The sequence below is a fragment of the Rhinatrema bivittatum genome, chromosome 2 (genome assembly GCF_901001135.1).
Source record: "Rhinatrema bivittatum chromosome 2, aRhiBiv1.1, whole genome shotgun sequence".
Taxonomy (NCBI): Eukaryota; Metazoa; Chordata; class Amphibia; order Gymnophiona; family Rhinatrematidae; genus Rhinatrema; species Rhinatrema bivittatum.
In genome coordinates, this window is record NC_042616.1 from 818,961,152 (window position 1) to 818,976,771 (window position 15,620).

The 15,620-nt window shown below is 49.5% G+C and overlaps 1 protein-coding gene across 1 annotated transcript in view; it reads right to left on the reverse strand.

The window, feature by feature from the left end:
* BOP1 (BOP1 ribosomal biogenesis factor) overlaps positions 1-15,620 on the reverse strand; it is a gene marked incomplete at its 3' end in the record, with an annotated part of 183,453 nt that overhangs the window by 90,053 nt on the left and 77,780 nt on the right.

Here is a 15,620-nt window from a genome sequence, read left to right on the forward strand (position 1 = left end):
GCCCGGCGGCAGCTTCCCTGCCGTGGCCGGGCCCAGTTGCAACCGTGGTTCCTCTCAGTCCAGGCCAGTGGCAGGCAGTAATTTTAGGCGCTATTGCTTTCTCCTTTAGCCTCTCCCACTTGTTCGCAGCTATAAGGGCATCAAAAGTCCTCAAAACCAAGCAAGCAGAGGTAACGATTATTTTACACCTGGGGAGGCAATTTTCAAAGTCGCTTACTAATCAAACTACTTACAGCTTGAAAGATTTCTAACAGACTGGGTAAGGCAGAAACTTCCCGTGCTAAGTCCGTGCTGGCTCTTCCTTATTATCCACGTGGCCAGTAATTTTGCTCTTAGTAGCCGCTTCCAGCATTTTGACCTGGTACTGGAGTCGGGCTCGCTGCTGTGTAGTTTTCTGGATCACCCCAGAGCCGTTTCTAGGCCTTCTCGTATGAGGAAGGTCTCGTCACTCCAGAAAGGATGGATGGGGCTCTGCTGTGCTTTCAGACTCGCGTGTGGTAGCTGCAGTAGTGGAGTCCCACTAACACAACGCCCACGCCCGTGTACTCCGAGTGCGAGTAAACCTTTTCCATTTGTTACAAAAAACAAAAAAAACGGGGTAAGCTTTGGCTACCAGTGGCAGATTTTAATGGCAGGTCACACATCACCAGTAGCAGCTCTGCAATTTCATATTTGAGTTCTTTGCAAACTCCGAGGTGAATACCATCCGGGCCAGGTGTGCTGCTACTATTTCGTTTGGCAGTTTGCTTCAGTAGCTCTTCCTGATTCAGGGTGACTTGGCCTTTAAAGCACTTGAAAAAGCTGTAATTATTAATTAATGTTTTACATGTCATTTGCTAGTGCTTATGTTGTTTCCTATTTCCTCATTAGGTCCTGCTTTGCATTTTTGGCTTTCACAGTGGCTCTTTTAACAGCACCATTCAGCCACGTTCCTCAATTGACCTTTTTACCCAGTAGAATACATTTTATCTGCACTTCTAAGATGGCCTTGTACAGAATTTTAGCCCTCAACTGCTCCTTTTATAGTTTCCTTCTAACTCATTTCCTCATCAGTCTCCCTTTTTGAAGTTAAATGCTTCTCCAGTAGTTTATTCTCTCTCTCCAGTGATTAGATCAAATTTAACTGCATTGTGATCACTATTGGCGAGCAGCTCCACCATTGCTCCCTTTTACCAGGTCCTGCAATTGACTCAAAGCTACGCCCTTAAGTAGATTCCCTTCTCGTGGGTTTCAGGAGCAGCTGCTCCGTCTCCTTTCTATTCCTTAGTGCCAGCAGCTGACTTCCGTTCCGGTTAAGGTGGAGCGCAGGTCATCCTGTCCTTCCAGAGCTGGGGCTGCAGGGCGGTTATCGAGGCAGACTGCGCGCTGCTGGAGACGCAACACGGCAGCAGGAGACTGCCAGAGAGAAGCCACCCTTCCAGATCTGACACCTACGGAGCAGGGGCCAGGGTTGGTGCTGCACTGCTAGAAGCACCGTCAAGGTCTTGTACCTTTCTCATCAATACATTTTGAAACGAGTAGTTTACAGGGCACAAGACAACATGATCAATAAGGGGAAGATGCTGTTAGAGAAACTTGATTGCATTCTTTAAGGAGGTGCAGCAGATGTTTGTTATCTGGACAGCACTTTAAGGTTTTGACCCTGCTCTGCACAGAAGACGGCTACGTAAGCTGGACAGAATATGCAGAGGGTGGTGGTGAACGGAGTATCCTGACCACTGACAAGTCCCAGGGCTCGGTAATGGAACCAGTGCTTTCCAGTAGGAGGAACTTGAGGGAAAAAAATACCTGTCGGCAAGTGACACAAAAAAATGTTTGCAGGGTAGACATCCAGAAGAGGTGAAAAAAAAAAATGAGAGAAAGAAATTGGAAGTAAGGCCCAGAGGTGAATCCCAAACTCTATAAATCCTGCATCTGGCACATAAAACTCCATCAGCCGCATAACAAGTCAAAGAGGTCCAAGAAGTGGAAACAGTCAGACAGGAAAATAAATCTGGGAGCAATCATCTGAGATGCACTGAATCAGCAGGGGAGGGCACAGCCTGCTTGGGGGGGGGGGGGGGGGGTGAGGAGAGGGGACATTGCCCCCCTGTGCAGGTCCCTAGTGAGAGCCCACCTGGAGCACAGAGAGAGGATGGGAGGGGTTCAGAGGACTAAAAATACCTACAGAAAGATGATGGCAGAAAGAGAGCGCACGACCTCTCTAACCTGCCCATGCACAGCAAGTACTCAGCTGCACCATCCCTAGCACCTCCTCAGAGATCCCCTGCCTTCATAATGCATACACTCCCTCCTGAGTCTCTCCCCTTCCACCCTCTCCCTCCTACTAATCCTCACTCTCTCTCTCCACCTCCCTCTCTGTAAAGAAATATTTCCTAAGATTACTCCTGAGTCTCCCCCTTCCACCCTCTCCCTCCTACTAATCCTCACTCTCTCTCTCCACCTCCCTCTCTGTAAAGAAATATTTCCTAAGATTACTCCTGAGTCTCTCCCCTTCCACCCTCTCCCTCCTACTAATCCTCACTCTCTCTCTCTCCACCTCCCTCTCTGTAAAGAAATATTTCCTAAGATTACTCCTGAGTCTCCCCCTTCCACCCTCTCCCTCCTACTAATCCTCACTCTCTCTCTCCACCACCCTCTCTATAAAGAAATATTTCCTAAGATTACTCCTGAGTCTCCCCCTTCCACCCTCTCCCTCCTACTAATCCTCACTCTCTCTCTCCACCACCTTCTCTGTAAAGAAATATTTCCTAAGATTATTCCTGAGTCTTCCCCTTCCACCCTCTCCCTCCTACTAATCCTCACTCTCTCTCTCCACCACCCTCTCTGTTAAGAAATATTTCCTAAGATTACTCCTGAGTCTACCCCTTTCCATCCTCATCACATGACTCTTCATTTCAGAGTCTCCTTTCCATTGAAAAAGGCTCAGCTCCTGTGCATGGAAACCTTTGAGATGTTTGAATGTCTCTATCCTATCTCCCCTATCTCGCCTTTCCTCCTGGGTATTCATGTTTAGATCTTTAAGTCTATCCCCATAGCTTTAGAACAAAGACCACTGCCCGTTTTAGTAGCCCCCTCTGGAGCGACTCCATCCTGTTTCTATCCTTTTGAAGGTGGGGTCTCCAGAACTGTACTCAGTATCCCAAGTGAGGTCTCACCAGGGACCTATACAGGGGCAGTGTAACCTCCCTTTTTCTGCTGACCCTTCCTCTCCCTGTGCAGCCAAGCATAAGAACATAAGAACATAAGAAAATGCCATGCTGGGTCAGACCAAGGGTCCATCAAGCCCAGCATCCTGTTTCCAACAGTGGCCAATCCAGGCCATAAGAACCTGGCAAGTACCCAAAAACTAAGTCTATTCCATGTAACCATTGCTAATGGCAGTGGCTATTCTCTAAGTGAACTTAATAGCAGGTAATGGACTTCTCCTCCAAGAACTTATCCAATCCTTTTTTAAACCCAGCTATACTAACTGCATTAACCACATCCTCTGGCAACAAATTCCAGAGTTTAATTGTGCGTTGAGTAAAAAAGAACTTTCTCCGATTAGTTTTAAATGTGCCCCATGCTAACTTCATGGAGTGCCCCCTAGTCTTTCTACTATCTGAAAGAGTAAATAACCGATTCACATCTACCCGTTCTAGACCTCTCATGATTTTAAACACCTCTATCATATCCCCCCTCAGTCGTCTCTTCTCCAAGCTGAAAAGTCCTAACCTCTTTAGTCTTTCCTCATAGGGGAGCTGTTCCATTCCCCTTATCATTTTGGTTGCCCTTCTCTGTACCTTCTCCATCGCAATTATATCTTTTTTGAGATATATTTGAGACCAGAATTGTACACAGTATTCAAGGTGCGGTCTCACCATGGAGCGATACAGAGGCATTATGACATTTTCCGTTCTATTCACCATTCCCTTCCTAATAATTCCTAACATCCTGTTTGCTTTTTGACTGCTGCAGCACACTGAACCGAGGATTTCAATGTGTTATCCACTATGATGCCTAGATCTCTTTCTTGGGTGGTAGCACCTAATATGGAATCCAACATTGTGTAATTATAGCATGGGTTATTTTTCCCTAAATGCATCACCTTGCACTTATCCACATTAAATATCATCTGCCATTTGGATGCCCAATTTTCCAGCAGCTTTCTGGCTTTTACCCTCACTTTATCCACCTGTTTGACCTCCTTAAGATCATCAGATACAATCACCCCCAGATCCTGCTCTTCCTTTATCCACCTGTTTGACCACCTTAAGATCATCAGATAGTCACCCCCAGATCCTGCTCTTCCTTTATCCACCTGTTTTGACCACCTTAAGATCATCAGATAGTCACCCCCAGATCCTGCTCTTCCTTTATCCACCTGTTTGACCACCTTAAGATCATCAGATACAGTCACCCCCAGATCCTGCTCTTCCTTTATCCACCTGTTTGACCACCTTAAGATCATCAGATACAGTCACCCCCAGATCCTGCTCTTCCTTTATCCACCTGTTTGGCCTCCTTAAGATCATCAGATACAGTCACCCCCAGATCCTGCTCTTCCTTTATCCACCTGTTTGGCCACCTTAAGTTCATCAGATACAATCACCCCCAGATCCTGCTCTTCCTTTATCCACCTGTTTGACCACCTTAAGATCATCAGATACAGTCACCCCCAGATCCTGCTCTTCCTTTATCCACCTGTGTGGCCACCTTAAGATCATCAGATACAGTCACCCCCAGATCCTGCTCTTCCTTTATCCACCTGTTTGGCCTCCTTAAGATCAGATACAGTCACCCCCAGATCCCGCTCTTCCTTTATCCACCTGTTTGACCACCTTAAGATCATCAGATACAATCACCCCCAGATCCTGCTCTTCCTTTATCCACCTGTTTGACCACCTTAAGATCATCAGATACAGTCACCCCCAGATCCTGCTCTTCCTTTATCCACCTGTTTGACCTCCTTAAGATCATCAGATACAGTCACCCCCAGATCCTGCTCTTCCTTTATCCACCTGTTTGGCCTCCTTAAGATCATCAGATACAGTCACCCCCAGATCCCGCTCTTCCTTTATCCACCTGTTTGACCACCTTAAGATCATCAGATACAATCACCCCCAGATCCTGCTCTTCCTTTATCCACCTGTTTGACCACCTTAAGATCATCAGATACAGTCACCCCCAGATCCTGCTCTTCCTTTATCCACCTGTTTGACCTCCTTAAGATCATCAGATACAGTTACCCCCAGATCCTGCTCTTCCTTTATCCACCTGTTTGGCCTCCTTAAGATCATCAGATACAATCACCCCCAGATCCTGCTCTTCCTTTATCCACCTGTTTGACCACCTTAAGGTCATCAGATACAATCACCCCCAGATCCTGCTCTTCCTTTATCCACCTGTTTGACCTCCTTAAGATCATCAGATACAGTCACCCCCAGATCCTGCTCTTCCTTTATCCACCTGTTTGACCACCTTAAGGTCATCAGATACAATCACCCCCAGATCCTGCTCTTCCTTTATCCACCTGTTTGGCCTCCTTAAGATCATCAGATACAGTCACCCCCAGATCCTGCTCTTCCTTTATCCACCTGTTTGGCCTCCTTATGATCATCAGATACAGTCACCCCCAGATCCCGCTCTTCCTTTATCCACCTGTTTGACCACCTTAAGATCATCAGATACAGTCACCCCCAGATCCTGCTCTTCCTTTATCCACCTGTTTGGCCTCCTTAAGATCATCAGATACAGTCACCCCCAGATCCTGCTGTTCCTCTGTGCTTAGAAGAATTTCACCTCCAATACTGCACCTTTCCCTTGGGTTTTTGCATCCTAAATGCATTGCTCTGCATTTTTTACCATTAAATCTTAGCTGCCAGACCTTGGACCATTCCTTGAGCTTTGTTAGATTCTTCCTCATTTTCAACAGTTCCTGGCTGTCTGCCCTGTTGCAGATTTTGGTATTCTTGGCAAAAAGACAAACCTTTCTCAACAATCCTTCCACTGTGTCACTCACAAAAATGTTGAAAAGAACCTATCAAAGGGACGATCCCCGAGTCACAGCGCTAGTAACAGCCCCATCCCCCAGAGAAATTGCCATTTACCGCTCCCCTTTGTCACCTCCCACGCAGCCAGGTCCTAACCCAGTCGGTCATTTTAGAAGCCATAAGAAGGGGAGTCAATTATGTCACCAGTGCTGAAATCCAAGTAATCTACACGTCTAGCGCTCTGCCCTGATCCCACTCGATGGTCATCCAACCAAAGACATTGATCAGATTTGTCTGACAAGATTTACCTCTGGTGAAACCCGGCTGCCTCGGATCCTGCAATCCATTGGGCTCCAGAAGTTGCGCTCTCCTCTGTTTTAGCAGCGACTCCATTATTTTGCTCAGCACAGAGGTCAGACTGACCGGCCTGTGGTTCTCAGCCTCCTCCTTACTTCCGCTTTTATCAATAAGAACCACATCTGCTCTTTTCCAGTCCTTAGGGACTACTCCCGACTCTAAGGAAGCACTGAAATGGTCACCAGCGGCGCTGCCAGGACATCCCTAAGTTCCCTTAGTGCCCTCAGATGTGTGCCATCCGGCCCCGGTGCCTTATCTACTTCAAGTTTAGTTACAGTTGCTCCTCACGATCACATTGCTCTGAAAAATCGATTGAGGTTTCCCTCACTTCCAGTCTAATTTGTGTTTGTTTTATGTGGTCCTGCTTCAATCCCTTCCACAGTGAACACAGATCAGAAAGATTTGTTAATCAGTTTTGCTTTTTCCTTCCCTTCTCCTCTAGAGTCTCTCAATGCCACTTTCACACTTCCCCTATCACCTTCCATCTCCAAGATATAACTGAAAGCACCGCAGAGCTCATGTGGGATTTGAACCCAGGGACTCTCACACCATAAGCAATCTTACCCCTAAGTCCGAAGAGCCAATACAAACTCTATAGAGAGAGAGTGACAGAACCTGCTGGAGAAGAGGGGGGGGGACGGGAACGGGAGAGAAATACTCAAATACGGCAGGTTTCAATGAAGAACGGAAATCTAGGTCTGTAACTTGGGAGCAGACACTGCCTAGGAAGCAGCGAGGAGGGTACAGGAGAGACTCCAGCAGGTTCCTGACAGCACTTTTATTTACAAAAATGAAAAAATGAAAAAAGGAGAAGAAAGGCTGCTTACCTTAGCAGCTCTTGCAGCAGTGAAATTTACACACAAACCGGCTTAGCATAGGCTTGCCTCGTGCTTTCTCCCTGGGGTCTCACTAAACTTTCTGGTCCTTACTTCTTACCCCCCCCAAATAGCTGGGGAAGCTTTCTACAGACTCCCTCACAAGGTCCCTGAACACGTGCAAGCCAGTACTTTTTACAAGAGCAAGATGTTGTTAGAGCAGCTGGCAGAAGTTAGTGCAGAAATGTAGCGGTCCAGTAAAAGGCATCACCTTGTATGTGTCTACGGAGCTTTATTTCTACTCCAGAAGAGTTGCCATGATATCAAAAGCTGGAAGGCAGAAGGTGCAGAGGAAAACATAAGAAAATGCTTCTTTACTGAAAAGGCAGCAAATATCCGCAGGGGAGGGGGCAGTCAAAGATAGGAGAGAATGTAAACATATCGGAAGCAGACCCAGGATGCAGTGATGAGGGCAGGTGGCAGAAAGCAGACACAGGATGCAGTGATGAGGGCAGGTGGGAGGAAGCAGTGATGAGGGCAGGTGGGAGGAAGCAGACACAGGATGCAGTGATGAGGGCAGGTGGGAGGAAGCAGACAGGATGCAGTGATGAGGGCAGGTGGGAGGAAGCAGACACATGATGCAGTGATGAGGGCAGGTGGGAGGAAGCAGACATGATGCAGTGATGAGGGCAGGTGGAAGGAAGCAGATACATGATGCAGTGATGAGGACAGGTGGGAGAGAGCAGACAAGATGCAGTGATGAGGGCAGTTGGCAGGGGAAACAGACAAGGTGCAGTGATGAGGGCAGGTGGGAGGAAGCAGACACAGGATGCAGTGATGAGGGCAGGTGGGAGGAAGCAGACACATGATGCAGTGATGAGGGCAGGTGGGAGGAAGCAGACATGATGCAGTGATGAGGGCAGGTGGAAGGAAGCAGATACATGATGCAGTGATGAGGACAGGTGGGAGAGAGCAGACAGGATGCAGTGATGGGGGCAGGTGGGAGAAAGCAGACAAGGTGCAGTGATGAGGGCAGGTGGGAGGAAGCAGATACAGGGAGCAGTGGTAAGGGCAGGTGGCAGGGGAAACAGACACAGACCTTAGGGGTGAGGGCAGCTGAGAGGTAACAGACACAGGGAGCAGTGGTAAGGGCCAAATGGGGGATTAGGATGCACTGGTGAGGGCAGGTGGGGGGAGAGGAATAGACAGGGTGCAATGGTGAGGGGAGCAGACAGAGTCTATTGCAGGGTTGGTGAACTCCAGTCCTCGAGGGCCACAAACAGGCCAGATATTCAGGATATCCACAATGAGCACGCATGAGAAAGATCTGCATGCACTGCCTCATGTGTACTCACTGTGGATATCCTGAAAACCTGGCCTGTTTGCAGCACTCGCGGCCTAGAGATCGCCAGCCCTGGTGTGGTGTGTGGGGGAGCAGTCAGTGGGTAGTGGAGTGGGAGCAGACACAGGGAGCAGTGGAAAGGGAGGCGAGGGGGACAATGAGGAGGGCAGGTAGGGGGAGCAGACAGGGTGTAGTTTGGGAGGAGCAGTCAGAGGATGCAGTGGTGAGAGGCACGTGGGAGGGAGTAGTGAGTAGACACTAGGTGCATTGAGGAGGCGTAGTTGGGGCAGTAGTCACAGGGCACTATGATAAGGATATGTTTTGGGGGGGAGACAGATACATGACACAGTGGGGGTAAAGGAAGGCGAGTATACAAAATATCACAGCCGCTCCTCTCACCTGAGGCTCTCCCCATGCTTGCACACCCCGGAAGGTGCTGGGAGAGCAGGTATGTGTGACACAGTTTTACAGCCACATCCTTTGCATAGGAGGTGAGTTATATACGATCATACTGCCTGGTACTCTCCCCTGTGTACACACACACATGTTCAACATTCAACCCAAAATCCATTCCTTTAAAAGATTTAGCAAAATACTTTAAAGGAAAAAACCTTCAAATGTATTTTGAGAGAGTTTCCGGAGAGTAATCTGCTCAAGCTGGTATTTAGGAGAGCAGTGTGAAAGGAAATCAGAGCGACCAAGTAAGTACCTACGGCCGGGATCCTAAAGATAGAAGCTCTTCAGTCGCACACCCTAGGCCAGGAGCTTTGAACAATAAGGTAATACTGAAGAATATCTCCTCCAAGGATTTCTTGCGGGAGAACACACAATTATTATGACACAAAGTTCCTTGACGAAAAAAAGAGGACAAGGAGGACTGGTACACACTGGTGCTGAGGTATAGTTTCTCAGGGAAGGATAGTACACACTGATTCTGGTGTAGTGTGTGTGGGGTGAGGGAAGGAGGAGACAGGAGTAAGACACACTGGTGCTGAGGTATAGTTTCTCAGGGAAGGATAGTACACACTGATTCTGGTGTAGTGTGTGTGGGGTGAGGGAAGGAGGAGACAGGAGTAAGACACACTGGTGCTGAGGTATAGTTTCTCAGGGAAGGATAGTACACACTGATTCTGGTGTAGTGTGTGTGGGGTGAGGGAGGGAGGTGACAGGAGTGGTACACACTGGTGCTGAGGTATAGTTTCTCAGGGAAGGATAGTACACACTGATTCTGGTGTAGTGTATGTGGGGGGAGGGAAGGAGGAGACAGGAGTAGGACAAACTGGTGCTGAGGTATAGTTTCTCAGGGAAGGATAGTACACACTGATTCTGGTGTAGTGTGTGTGGGGTGAGGAAGGGAGGTGACAGGAGTGGTACACACTGGTGCTGAGGTATAGTTTCTCAGGGAAGGATAGTACACACTGATTCTGGTGTAGTGTGTGTGGGGTGAGGGAGGGAGGTGACAGGAGTGGTACACACTGCTGCTGAGGTATAGTTTCTCAGGGAAGGATAGTACACACTGATTCTGGCGTAGTGTGTGGGGGGGTAGAGAGGGAAGGAGGAGACAGGAGTAGGACACACTGGTGCTGAGGTATAGTTTCTCAGGGAAGGATAGTACACACTGATTCTGGTGTAGTGTGTGTGGGGTGAGAGAGGGAGGAGACAGGAGTAGGGCACACTGGTGCTGAGGTATAGTTTCTCAGGGAAGGATAGTACACACTGATTCTGGTGTAGTGTGTGTGGGGTGAGGGAGGGAGGTGACAGGAGTGGTACACACTGGTGCTGAGGTATAGTTTCTCAGGGAAGGATAGTACACACTGATTCTGGTGTAGTGTGTGTGGGGTGAGGGAAGGAGACGACAGGAGTAAGACACACTGGTGCTGAGGTATAGTTTCTCAGGGAAGGATAGTACACACTGATTCTGGTGTAGTGTGTGTGGGGGGAGAGAGGGAAGGAGGAGACAGGAGTAAGACACACTGGTGCTGAGGTATAGTTTCTCAGGGAAGGATAGTACACACTGATTCTGGTGTAGTGTGTGTGGGGTGAGGGAAGGAGGAGACAGGAGTAAGACACACTGGTGCTGAGGTATAGTTTCTCAGGGAAGGATAGTACACACTGATTCTGGTGTAGTGTGTGTGGGGGGAGAGAGGGAAGGAGGAGACAGGAGTAGGACACACTGGTGCTGAGGTATAGTTTCTCAGGGAAGGATAGTACACACTGATTCTGGCGTAGTGTGTGTGGGGGGAGGGAGGGAGAAGACAGGAGTAGGGCACACTGGTGCTGAGGAATAGTTTCTCAGGGAAGGATAGTACACACTGATTCTGGTGTAGTGTGTGTGGGGTGAGGGAGGGAGGAGACAGGAGTAGGGCACACTGGTGCTGAGGTATAGTTTCTCAGGGAAGGATAGTACACACTGATTCTGGCGTAGTGTGTGTGGGGTGAGGGAGGGAGGAGACAGGAGTAAGACACACTGGTGCTGAGGTATAGTTTCTCAGGGAAGGATAGTACACACTGATTCTGGTGTAGTGTGTGTGGGGGAAGGGGGAGACAGGAGTAGGACACACTGGTGCTGAGGTATAGTTTCTCAGGGAAGGATAGTACACACTGATTCTGGCGTAGTGTGTGTGGGGTGAGGGAGGGAGGAGACAGGAGTAGGACACACTGGTGCTGAGGTATAGTTTCTCAGGGAAGGATAGTACACACTGATTCTGGTGTAGTGTGTGTGGGGGGAGGGAGGGAGGAGACAGGAGTGGTACACACTGGTGCTGAGGTATAGTTTCTCAGGGAAGGATAGTACACACTGATTCTGGTGTAGTGTGTGTGTGGGGGGAGGGAGGGAGGAGACAGGAGTAGGACACACTGGTGCTGAGGTATAGTTTCTCAGGGAAGGATAGTACACACTGATTCTGGTGTAGTGTGTGTGGGGTGAGGGAAGGAGGAGACAGGAGTAGGGCACACTGGTGCTGAGGTATAGTTTCTCAGGGAAGGATAGTACACACTGATTCTGGCGTAGTGTGTGTGGGGTGAGGGAGGGAGGAGACAGGAGTAAGACACACTGGTGCTGAGGTATAGTTTCTCAGGGAAGGATAGTACACACTGATTCTGGTGTAGTGTGTGTGTGGGGGGAGGGAGGGAGGAGACAGGAGTGGTACACACTGTTGCTGAGGTATAGTTTCTCAGGGAAGGATAGTACACACTGATTCTGGTGTAGTGTGTGTGGGGTGAGGGAAGGAGGAGACAGGAGTAGGGCACACTGGTGCTGAGGTATAGTTTCTCAGGGATGGATAGTACACACTGATTCTGGTGTAGTGTGTGTGGGGGGGGGAGGGAGGAGACAGGAGTAGGACACACTGGTGCTGAGGTATAGTTTCTCAGGGAAGGATAGTACACACTGATTCTGGTGTAGTGTGTGTGGGGTGAGGGAAGGAGGAGACAGGAGTAGGGCACACTGGTGCTGAGGTATAGTTTCTCAGGGAAGGATAGTACACACTGATTCTGGTGTAGTGTGTGGGGGGAGGGAGGGAAGGAGGAGACAGGAGTAGGACACACTGGTGCTGAAGTATAGTTTCTCAGGGAAGGATAGTACACACTGATTCTGGTGTAGTGTGTGTGGGGTGAGGGAAGGAGGAGACAGGAGTAAGACACACTGGTGCTGAGGTATAGTTTCTCAGGGAAGGATAGTACACACTGATTCTGGTGTAGTGTGTGTGGGGGGAGGGAGGGAGGAGACAGGAGTAGGACACACTGGTGCTGAGGTATAGTTTCTCAGGGAAGGATAGTACACACTGATTCTGGTGTAGTGTGTGGGGGGAGGGAGGGAAGGAGGAGACAGGAGTAGGACACACTGGTGCTGAGGTATAGTTTCTCAGGGAAGGATAGTACACACTGATTCTGGTGTAGTGTGTGTGGGGTGAGGGAAGGAGGAGACAGGAGTAAGACACACTGGTGCTGAGGTATAGTTTCTCAGGGAAGGATAGTACACACTGATTCTGGTGTAGTGTGTGTGGGGTGAGGGAAGGAGGAGACAGGAGTAAGACACACTGGTGCTGAGGTATAGTTTCTCAGGGAAGGATAGTACACACTGATTCTGGTGTAGTGTGTGTGGGGGGAGGGAGGGAGGAGACAGGAGTGGTACACACTGGTGCTGAGGTATAGTTTCTCAGGGAAGGATAGTACACACTGATTCTGGTGTAGTGTGTGGGGGGAGGGAGGGAAGGAGGAGACAGGAGTAGGACACACTGGTGCTGAGGTATAGTTTCTCAGGGAAGGATAGTACACACTGATTCTGGTGTAGTGTGTGTGGGGTGAGGGAGGGAGGAGACAGGAGTAGGACACACTGGTGCTGAGGTATAGTTTCTCAGGGAAGGATAGTACACACTGATTCTGGTGTAGTGTGTGTGGGGTGAGGGAAGGAGGAGACAGGAGTAAGACACACTGGTGCTGAGGTATAGTTTCTCAGGGAAGGATAGTACACACTGATTCTGGTGTAGTGTGTGTGGGGTGAGGGAAGGGGGAGACAGGAGTAGGACACACTGGTGCTGAGGTATAGTTTCTCAGGGAAGGATAGTACACACTGATTCTGGTGTAGTGTGTGTGGGGTGAGGGAGGGAGGTGACAGGAGTAGGGCACACTGGTGCTGAGGTATAGTTTCTCAGGGAAGGATAGTACACACTGATTCTGGTGTAGTGTGTGTGCGGGGAGGGAGGAGGAGACAGGAGTAGGACACACTGGTGCTGAGGTATAGTTTCTCAGGGAAGGATAGTACACACTGATTCTGGCATAGTGTGTGTGGGGGGAGGGAGGGAGGAGACAGGAGTAGGACACACTGGTGCTGAGGTATAGTTTCTCAGGGAAGGATAGTACACACTGATTCTGGTGTAGTGTGTGTGGGGTGAGGGAAGGAGGAGACAGGAGTAGGGCACACTGGTGCTGAGGTATAGTTTCTCAGGGAAGGATAGTACACACTGATTCTGGTGTAGTGTGTGTGGGGGGAGGGAGGAGGAGACAGGAGTAGGACACACTGGTGCTGAGGTATAGTTTCTCAGGGAAGGATAGTACACACTGATTCTGGTGTAGTGAGTGTGGGGGGAGGGAGGGAGGAGACAGGAGTAGGACACACTGGTGCTGAGGTATAGTTTCTCAGGGAAGGATAGTACACACTGATTCTGGTGTAGTGTGTGTGGGGGGAGGGAGGGAGGAGACAGGAGTAAGACACACTGGTGCTGAGGTATAGTTTCTCAGGGAAGGATAGTACACAGATTCTGGTGTAGTGTGTGTGGGGGGAGGGAGGGAGGAGACAGGAGTAGGACACACTGGTGCTGAGGTATAGTTTCTCAGGGAAGGATAGTAGACACTGATTCTGGTGTAGTGTGTGTGGGGTGAGGGAAGGAGGAGACAGGAGTAAGACACACTGGTGCTGAGGTATAGTTTCTCAGGGAAGGATAGTACACAGATTCTGGTGTAGTGTGTGTGGGGGGAGGGAGGGAGGAGACAGGAGTAGGACACACTGGTGCTGAGGTATAGTTTCTCAGGGAAGGATAGTACACACTGATTCTGGTGTAGTATGTGTGGGGTGAGGGAAGGAGGAGACAGGAGTAAGACACACTGGTGCTGAGGTATAGTTTCTCAGGGAAGGATAGTACACACTGATTCTGGTGTAGTGTGTGTGGGGTGAGGGAAGGAGGAGACAGGAGTAAGACACACTGGTGCTGAGGTATAGTTTCTCAGGGAAGGATAGTACACACTGATTCTGGTGTAGTGTGTGTGGGGTGAGGGAAGGAGGAGACAGGAGTAAGACACACTGGTGCTGAGGTATAGTTTCTCAGGGAAGGATAGTACACACTGATTCTGGTGTAGTATGTGTGGGGTGAGGGAAGGAGGAGACAGGAGTAAGACACACTGGTGCTGAGGTATAGTTTCTCAGGGAAGGATAGTACACACTGATTCTGGTGTAGTGTGTGTGGGGGGAGGGAGGGAGGAGACAGGAGTAAGACACACTGGTGCTGAGGTATAGTTTCTCAGGGAAGGATAGTACACACTGATTCTGGTGTAGTATGTGTGGGGTGAGGGAAGGAGGAGACAGGAGTAAGACACACTGGTGCTGAGGTATAGTTTCTCAGGGAAGGATAGTACACACTGATTCTGGTGTAGTGTGTGTGGGGGGAGGGAGGGAGGAGACAGGAGTAAGACACACTGGTGCTGAGGAATAGTTTCTCAGGGAAGGATAGTACACAGATTCTGGTGTAGTGTGTGTGGGGGGAGGGAGGGAGGAGACAGGAGTAGGACACACTGGTGCTGAGGTATAGTTTCTCAGGGAAGGATAGTACACACTGATTCTGGTGTAGTGTGTGTGGGGGGAGGGAGGGAGGAGACAGGAGTAAGACACACTGGTGCTGAGGTATAGTTTCTCAGGGAAGGATAGTACACACTGATTCTGGTGTAGTGTGTGTGGGGGGGAGGGAGGGAGGAGACAGGAGTAAGACACACTGGTGCTGAGGTATAGTTTCTCAGGGAAGGATAGTACACAGATTCTGGTGTAGTGTGTGTGGGGGGGAGGGAGGGAGGAGACAGGAGTAAGACACACTGGTGCTGAGGTATAGTTTCTCAGGGAAGGATAGTACACACTGATTCTGGTGTAGTGTGTGTGGGGTGAGGGAGGGAGGTGACAGGAGTGGTACACACTGCTGCTGAGGTATAGTTTCTCAGGGAAGGATAGTACACACTGATTCTGGCGTAGTGTGTGGGGGGGTAGAGAGGGAAGGAGGAGACAGGAGTAGGACACACTGGTGCTGAGGTATAGTTTCTCAGGGAAGGATAGTACACACTGATTCTGGTGTTGTGTGTATGGGGTGAGGGAGGGAGGAGACAGGAGTAGGACACACTGGTGCTGAGGTATAGTTTCTCAGGGAAGGATAGTACACACTGATTCTGGCGTAGTGTGTGTGGGGGGAGAGAGGGAAGGAGGAGACAGGAGTAGGACACAGTGGTGCTGAGGTATAATTTCTCAGGGAAGGATAGTACACACTGATTCTGGTCTAGTGTGTGTGTGTGTGTGTGGTGGCGGATAGGATTGGTACAAACTGATTCTGAGGTAGTGTTTTGCACAGGATAGCAGACACTGATAAGAACATGCCA